The following is a 9637-nucleotide window of genomic DNA, read 5'->3' as shown; positions in this document are numbered from 1 at the left end:
TTTTGAACTGATTAAAACTTGTATTTAACTTGTTTTAACATATTTTATAATTCTATAACTTTTAATCATACCAAATAATCCTTAGAAACATTTAAAATCGCTTAAAACGACTAAAAATCGTATTTTCGAGAACTATAGGGACTAATTTTGTCAATTTTTCCCTATTTTTGATTAAATTAATGAAACTTAAACTCCAAGAAATGTTATAGCTGGTCCAATTTCGTTTTCTTCAGGCCCAAGCCAAATTTTGTTAGTTATTGTACTAGATTTTCTCATTAAATAGTTTATTTTGTTTCCTAATTTGTTTTTAGCATCCAAATCGCTTATTTTTGGCATAAATCGAGTAAATTAAAGTCCAAGAAAAGGTTTATAACAAAAATACAAGTCCATATTTATAAATTACTGATCATGCACGAAATTTACAACTTATTTCATTGATTTGGTCATTAATATCGTATTTAGTTACTTAAACGAGTAAATCTTCCAAATATGGTTCGTTTTTTATATTCTTATATAAACAAGACTCATAATCTCTGTCACAAACTTTACCTAAACCCTAAGAAGCATTCTCAGCCGTCACCCCTCTCTATGCCTCATAAAATCCTTCGGTTTTTGCATTATTGTTGAAGATACAATCTTGTTTGTTTGACTTTACTTATGTGTGGACCTTTGACTCATCGTTTCTGTTGGTTCTTTCACTTACTGGGTAATTTGTAAACATAGAAATCATTCATATATATGCCTTAGTCAATAACCTTCAATCAATTTCGGTGGTTGAAGGGTGTTGACTGGTCAAATCGTTTAAAACTCGTTAAAGGACAAAATAGTCAACTAGTTTGACTTAATGTTTTCTCATACTTCTGGTTGGATTCGACGTTCGGTCCATAAGACTTTTATTCTTGTAACGAAATTCTAAGGATACTGACCAAAACCCGACTTCCGACTCGCTGTTCGGATTCTAGTCAGTACCAGCTCGCTTAAATCTTAAAACAAGCATAACTTGAATTCTAAACGTTCGTTTGGATTGATTCCAGTGGCAACGAGTTCTTTTTTATTTATATTATCATATCCTAAAATCTCAGATTCTGAATTGTTTATAACGTTTGACATGTAGTGGACGATTCACTTATTCATTAACTCGCTTAATCATGTTTATATTCATTTGTCATTAATCTAACGTGAGTTTATCATTCCCCTGTTTTACAAACTTTTATAAACGTTTTGGGGACATATGCGTACCTATCCCTATTTCATACTATATATATATTCAAACAAATGCATACGTGTAATTATGAGTGACTTCATCAAATATACGTGTTACATGGTTACGTGTGTTAATATTCATTCATTCGTATATTGTGTTAATATTCATTCATTCGTATAGTAGGGGTCCATCATACTCCCATGTATTGGGTTCTCATTCTTGGCAACGGTCTACATACTTGTTTTATGGCTTGATTATATTTACCGCTTTTATCACGTTATGCTTATTTATATTGACATGCAAAACTGATGATATTCTCACACAACTTTATGTTGACAAACTCCATTTTTTACGCATATGCAGGTTGCTTGTATTGAAGATTGAAGTTTGGACACGTAGACAAGACCTATATAATTAAGATAATCAATAGTTGAGCTTATATTCATGTATTTAAATTGCTTATTGTAATTGAATAATGTGCGTATAGTTTGAATAAAATAATTAATTAGATATTGTCACTTTTATATTATGATAGTATCCTCGAGCTGTGAGCAATCGGATCACGCCCAGGCATTTTCGTCTTAGGTTGGGGTGTGACAGATTGGTATCACAGCCGAAGGTTATAAGATAGGTCATTAGAGATTGTCATAGTCATATGTTAGGAACCCTATACGTGCTTATCTGAACTGCCTTATGTACTATTTAATTGTTTGCAGCTTGCTTATATTAATTATTTTATTATATTCATCTTATTTATTTGTTGCTTCACATTCAAAATGTTTTCTAAATCTTTTATTTTAGTAGATTATCATTTTATTTTGGGAAATTCCTTAAGAATTCCCGAGTTTTATTTTTACTCCTTCTCCTTAGGGCATGGAAGCAGGGCATGTTCGGTTAGTAGCCGTAGGGGATAAGAGAACTGTGAGTTGGGCCTTGGCAAAACGCTTCCAAGAACCCAAGGTAAGACGCTATTCCTTACCTGGAGGATAACCACAATACTCGAGTCTCTAGGTCAAAGCAAGAACAAGATGTCATACGACAGGACCTTAAGTGATCAAACGTAACCGGCTAATGGTTGCACTTCTTTTAAAAACCGAATTCACGGTGGTTCGTGGCTAAATTCGGGAAAAACTTCCAAATTGTGTTTTTAAATTATTCTAAATGCTTAGTTGGGTTAAAAATCCATGGAAATCCATGGGCACTTCAACTACCCATTTTTCAACCCATTTTTAATTTGAAATTGTTTTGGTTGGAACGTATCGTCCGGGGTGGTTCCCGAGATACATCCACTTCTCATATTTGATTTGTTGATTCGATGTTTAGTTGGGTCGGTTAAATGCCATGTAACGCTCATGGTCTGACCAACTCCATTGATTTGATAATTCATTAATTAGTTGGGTCAGTTAAACGCTCATGGGCTGACCAACTCAATTGTTTATTAATCGTTATCTGAATTGGGCCAACAAATTGCCATGGAACGCTCATGGGAGGCCAATTCACAAACTTTATGTTGCTTATTTAGTTGGGCCATTCAAATTGCCATGAAAAGCTCATGGGAGGTCAAGACGTTTGATATGTTTGGTTACTTTATTCTTGAAAAAATTTATAAAACATTATTTATTTACTTAAATACCTCAAACTTATACCCCTCATTTTAAATTCCGACTCGTACTCGAGTTTTCACTAGCACTAATTCATATACATACATATACATACGCATCTCTATATTTTGGTACTGGCACGATACCCGGCTACCCACACTCGGTATATAGTCTAGACTCTAGAATACTAAAAAAATGTTTTCCATGTACTTTTAATAAAATTTAGTTTTAAACGGTTATGCAAACATGGCTTAAAAGTGTAGGAAGCATTGTTAGCGTTGAGAAAAAAAAGGTGATCAAGAAGTTAAACAAGTCAAACACGTTCCTATGGGTCAACAACATAACGAAGCTACATGAAGTTCTGGCTTTTCTGTTTAGCGATTTCATTTTTCACAACTATGGGTCAACAATTTAACTAATTTTCTGCTATTTTTTTTCTTTCATAAACCCTTTAATACTCAAAAGATGACACATTTTGTTGAACTTTGGATGATCTAACAACTACGATTTTGCATCAGAAAACATCATCACAAATTTGACAAAGCGGGAATTATTTTAGATTTTAGCCGATCCAATCAATCTTGTCGGTTCGGTTTAGGTTTTCATAAGACCATAAGCCATCAAAGTTGTTTGAATCGGACCGGGACACCCCAGTGTTGTAAACTGACTCACCTTTAATTGGTATACCATACCATATAATTATACTGCATTTTGCGTGCATAAATAAATGATAAAATCAAAGTAAATAACCGAAGTCATAAAAGCTTAGAAAATATAAATAAAAACTATTTTATATATTAAAAAGTCAAGAAACACACTGGGTGGGGTCACTAAAACAAAAGACAAAGAAAGTCAATTCCCGAACCATTGTCCTTGACCTTGCTGCTGCTGACTGGACTGACTGCATACCCAAGGAACTGATCTGGTGCGCTCTTGACTACCTTTGTTAACATGCACCGTCTCCCCACCAACTTTTATTTATTCACTCCTTGCCAACTACCTCTCTTCATTACATCCTGACTCTTCATCATAATGTCTACTAACTTAAATGACACTTCTACCCTTTTAACCCTACCCTACACAAACCACACTACATGCATGTCCATTGAGTTTTAAGTTTTTAACTCAAAAACAAACAAAATAACAAGACTTCATAATACTAGTTTAATAAACCTTTGAAGCGGCCGCAGTTGATGGCTCGTCAAAGCCATCAACTTTGTTGCCACCGTTAATAGCACTGACTCCGCTATCACAACCAGTGCTATTGTCAGTGGCAACCCCACTAAGAGCAGAGATGATTTGTTGCATTGTAGCTCGAATGTGGTTGTTGATGGCGTTGGCACTCGAGAGGTTTAGGTTCGCGGTAGGCATGGAGTTGGCCACCACTTGTAGTCCCACAGTCAACATGCAGCCTCCCGTTTCAGCTGAGGAGGTTGTCATGTTGCCTGCACTAGGGTTTTGTCCCAGTGGGACAATGACAAACCCTAGAGGGAGGAGTGGGATGCAAGACGGATCTTCACCGTTCATTGTAAGTTTGATGGCATCAACATCGACAACCGAGTACACCACGAGGCTGCCAGAGTCATCGGTGCAGCTCTCCTGCAGGACGAGCTCGACATTCTGTGACGAGTTACTAGACACCTATACACAATGATTTTCATTGTTAGAGCTTTTGAAATCAATATTCTAAATTAAGTTAAAACTTAAAACATGCATCAAATAAACTTACATTTACACGAAGCAGCGAGGTACAATTTCCCGGATGAGAACCGTTTGCGATGTGAGCCACCTCTTCTAATCGAGTCCCATTCGAGATAATATCAAGCTGTGGTTAGCAATACACACCAAAATGTTAGACAAAACTGAAATGTATATAATGGATCAGAATATCAGATAACATGTTGGTAATGAATTATGAACCTGAGATCGGAGACGCCCATCTCTCAAAAGATCAAAAACTTGATAGTGAGGATGAGGAAGCCAGATTGTTGATACTGCAGTCAGGATCAAGCCATTGCGCTGGCCTGGTCCAGTAACTTTTCGAGTCGTTATGCGAACGGTGTCCTCAACTGAATCCGAGAGGGCTGTCCATGATTGCCCGCACGCGCTAGTGATGTGAAGCGAGAACATCCTTACCATCCTTTGAGCCACATTCATCAAGTTTGCTCTTGCTTCGGGAGATGGTATCGCTGTAAACATATGTTTGATGGTTATTAGGCGTCAAAGCTATTAACTATCATGATGGTATAGTATAAATAATGCTAAATTAAATAATAATAATAATAACTATAATAGATAATAAAACTCAGTAATATGCTTAAGTTTGATCATGGTACCTCCAATATCAGATATGTTTCGGGCCATAAGACTCGCAAGCCTCTCACATTGTCGTTGTAAAACAGCAAGCCATCGATGCGCTCCAAATGCCATTCCACTGCTAACATAATCAGTAAAGATCCCGTGGACCGGATCATTCTCTGCCTCAGCATGCTCAACCCAAGTAACCTGTATCAACGAATTCAAGAAATACTATGAAAAAATGAAATTTTAAAACATAAATTAAAAATGATATGGATTTCTCACCCTTGAATAGCCATTAGGCATGTCTTGTATAATGCAGCCTGAGGGGAACCGCGTATATCTAGTACATGAGGGCTGGCAAGTCTCATGAAAGCTGTCCAGCGGGAAATCAACGATAGTCCAGCTTCCATCGTCAGGATTACGAGCACAGTAACGAAGGAAATAAATTTCTCTTGTTGGCACAAGTGGGGATAGCATTTGCAATTCAGCATACATCTGCGCGTAACAAAAAAAAAATGCAAAAACACCTTATATGTTCAATCAAACTTGTGCAACATGCTAATTTTGCCACCTCTAACCTAAGATAAATATGTATATATGTGTGTGTGTATATATATATATATATATATACGCACCAGCTGCAGGTAAGTGTTTGCAGTTCCATTTACATCAGCACTAACAACTTGTAGTGTTTTCGCACACGAAATAACTGAGGGAAACAACTCCATCCATTTATCCTTTAATACCCAAATCAGGACATGATTAGAATTATAAAAAATATTTACTATCAAACAAGAAACACATAATTCTAACATGAAAAAGTGGCATACTGCATCAAGAAAAGCATCAACCAGAGTGATACTATTAATAATCACAACCGAGCTAGCACGAGAAGCTTCATATCTTGACTCATTCTGATCAAGATTCCTTCTAATGGTACACGGGAACATCTTAGCATATTCATCAAGATTCAGCACTTCTTTTCCAGCATTGTTAACCTGAGTCCAAAGTGGTTCACCAAGCCTGCACATCTTAACAACTTCATCCATGAACGATAGTGCGTATTGGATCGCAAGAGGCTTTTCATCCTCCATGATGATTAACCCATTTGTAACAGCAAAGTTGGGACCTTCGGGTGCCATTAAAGGGTTCATCTGCATCATTTCATTGCTGTTTGGCATGCCAGCTTGATCAAATGGACTAGGATATATATTCATATCCAAGTCCAGGTTAGAAGTCATCATTTGAGGTAAATGACATTGTCCTTGTGTTTGCATTGGATTACCCCACAAAACTGACTTGCAATAAGGCAGGCACGATCCAACTGCACGAAAACATTCGTTTCATTGTTAATGAAAATCTTATTCTAAAAGATGTTAATATAACAGATGCAAAGTTGATCCAAGAGTCAGCAGACTCATACTTAACCAGCTAGATAATTTAAAGCCTCACTTTCACAGTAAAAGATATTCAAGAAATTTTAATAAATATTTATTTGTCTCCTTTTGTATGTGAAAGCATGTAAATCTTGTATTTGAATCAAATTGGGTTATTCTATTTAATTAAAACTTTAAAGGGTATTCAAATTTTAATTATTATATATATTATTCTAATCCTTTTAACTATTTTATAATTTTATAGTTTTTAAACTTATGCTTTTGCCAGCAATTTTAATTTGTGGGTGTACTAACATATCCTTGTTTTAAACATTTAAAAGAAAAAAGAAATAGAAACTTTAGTTATAAGAATGCTATAGTGAATAAATTTTAAAATTACTTCTCAGTTATTCAAAACAATAACCAAGTACCTTCTCTTTGAGACGCGCATTTTCCATGCGAAGTTGTTGCTCCGGAGACCCTCCACAGTTAGAGCAAACAAGCGCACATAACGCATTTTGCAGACGGCTGTTCTCATGTTTTAGAGTCTCGTTATTGTTTCTAAGGATAGCATTTTCCGACCGATCTTGTCGTGCCTAAATAAAAAAAATAAAAATTAACCGATCTCAGAACCGCGTCTCATAGACATTTAATGTGTTATATGCATACATGAGCAGTCACAAATATTAGTACTGTAATAAGTATTGACTAGTGAGTGGCTAATTAAACTAGCCTTAAAAGGATATATATTAAAAGAGTGTGCTCCCTCTTTGGGAGATCATATTGTAGTAGGTGTAAGTGGTATATTAATGAGAAGCAAACAGATACAGTAAATGCTTCTCTATGGTCATCAAAGCGCATGGTTGTGGTTAACGTACGCTTGCAGACAACTATTCCCAACCCCCTCCCCATCAAGTTTCACTATTTTTCAAGACTCATTGTCACATTTATTAAAAACAAATTTATAAAACTTGTCTGCAGACAGCATTTATTCTTAGAGCAAAATAAAAAGTGTAGTACTATACTATAAGCAAAAAACTTTTAATCACTTGAATATTTTTTTTAGAAAAACAAATGAGCTAAAAGCAAGTGATGGTTATTTATGTTATATGCTAATTAAAATTATGCTTTTAAATAAAATAAAAAATACAACTTATATGTGCTTTTTTAATGATATATTATTTAAGGTAAATACACATACATGTATGTGTGTATGTGTGTGCGTGTGTATGCGCGCTTTCTATATAAATTGTACCATATTTATAGTTATAAGTGGTATTAATTATAAGCTGAAAACTTAATTTAATTATTAAACATCATTTCCAAAAACAAATATACATAATCTCATTTTGTAAAAATAAAATAGCAAACTCACTGATCAGTGATTTTATCAAAAACTTATCATACATATAACTGCAATAAACAGAAAAAACTTGAATTTTATGGTTATAAAACTGTTTTGGAATAAAAATAAATGGTAATTATTTGTTTCCTATATATGTTATATTTGTTTTGTTAAGAATATCAACCATACAATATACATGTGATTATGATAGTTTGTTTCTTAACATATTTGTTATTTTCTCGAAAACATAATTACACAATCTCATGTTTATCACAAGAAAAAAACAAAGAATATAAAAAAAATATATGGTTTTCAAGAAAAAAACCACTTCCATATTACACACGAAAAAAACAAAGAAAATACATAATATCATTTGTAAAAACAAAATAAATCTCCCAAGATTGCATATTTATGTATTCACACACAAAAAGAAATTATAATAAAAAATAAAAATCAAAATACGTCTTCTCGAAAACCGTGTTGGGTGGATGTACATTTGAACAGTTGGCATTAAATTTTAGGATTTAGCCAAGGTAGCAAGAACATGTAATGGACACTCAAATGCTAACGTACGCACCTTCATTTGTGTACGCCGATTTTGAAACCAAAACTTCACTTGGCGTGGCTTAAGACCAAGTTCTTGGCTTAATTTCAATCTTCTCTTATCATCTGGATGCGGACATTCCTTAAACAACCTGCCAACACACACAAATATATAAACCTTAATCTAGTCAATAGCTTATGTTCATTTTGTTTTTAAGGTAATTAACCATAGTACTATCTATATAAATATATATCATACGCTTCCATTTCTTGGATCTGATGAGCAGTGTGCCTATGATAACGCTTCCTCTTATTCCGAGGTTGTTGTTCATCGATTTCCACTTCATTTCCTGATAACCCGCCTTCGACTTGATCGCTTCCGGACCCACTTTCCATTTCCACCTTTCCTAGTCTCACCGTCTCCTGATACAACTCCGTTTTCAATAAAATTTATATTAAAACATTAAAAAAAATAAAATAAACAAGACTGTGTGTTTAGATATTACGGGTATCATGGAAGGGAAATCGGGGAAATTAGGCATGAAGTTTAAGTTAGCGAAAATCGATTCGGATGAAATCCCGGTTCCACCACCCATGCCTGACATCACTTGACAATCTCCAAACATGTTTTCCTATACAAAACCAAAGATTCCTACAATCAACAACAAATGAATTATGTTCTCTCACTTTAGTTACACATGTAACAAAACATAATTAATCCCATCAACATGCAACCAATAATGAAATAATAACACCACCATAGGTATATAAATAAATATATATATATATATATATATATATAGAGAGAGAGAGAGAGAGAGAGTAAAGAAGTTACCGGAGAGAATGATCACCTTCTCTATGTTGTAAAAGAGATGTATTTGTTTGTGGGTTGGGAGAATGGTAAATGAGCTGTTACTTAAATACAGTGAGAGGAAACCGATTGACTCTACCTAGCTGTTACGTACACGTGTTGACATGTCATTTGATGATGCATGCGTTTCGTGTTTGAAAGTCAACGAAAAAGTGGAAAGGAAAAGAGGCTATTCACATATTCTCTATTGATTTTTTAATTATAGATATGCTATATACATGAATGTATATTAGGAAAATTATAAGATGAATTAATAGCAAGAAAACAAAATGTTGGTTGGTTGAAATACGATTATTTTAGTCATAGTGTATATTGAAGGAAGATAGTATATATCCTATCTCATGAATGGTATATTGTGTTTGTGTGTGTATATATACACGTATGTATTCATTTATT

At 34.4% G+C, this 9637-nt stretch overlaps 1 pseudogene across 1 annotated transcript; it reads right to left on the bottom strand.

Moving 5' to 3' along the window:
* Nucleotides 1-3631: 3631 nt before the first annotated feature.
* Nucleotides 3632-8996, bottom strand: LOC143568811 (homeobox-leucine zipper protein HDG5-like; annotated as a pseudogene). The gene is made up of 11 exons (XR_013141631.1): nt 8859-8996; nt 8630-8793; nt 8405-8522; nt 6914-7078; nt 5937-6430; nt 5742-5843; nt 5389-5601; nt 5142-5310; nt 4726-4994; nt 4535-4630; nt 3632-4446 (listed from the first exon to the last, which is right to left on the bottom strand). The product of XR_013141631.1 is annotated as a homeobox-leucine zipper protein HDG5-like (transcript).
* Between the last annotated feature and the right edge of the window lie 641 nt (nt 8997-9637).

This window comes from Bidens hawaiensis, unplaced genomic scaffold (genome assembly GCF_021521415.1).
Source record: "Bidens hawaiensis isolate Kalapana, Puna unplaced genomic scaffold, B.hawaiensis_p1.1 tig00024231_1, whole genome shotgun sequence".
NCBI classification, from domain to species: domain Eukaryota; kingdom Viridiplantae; phylum Streptophyta; class Magnoliopsida; order Asterales; family Asteraceae; genus Bidens; species Bidens hawaiensis.
Note: the sequence above shows the minus strand (reverse complement) of the source record. Positions and strands in the feature narration are given on the sequence as shown.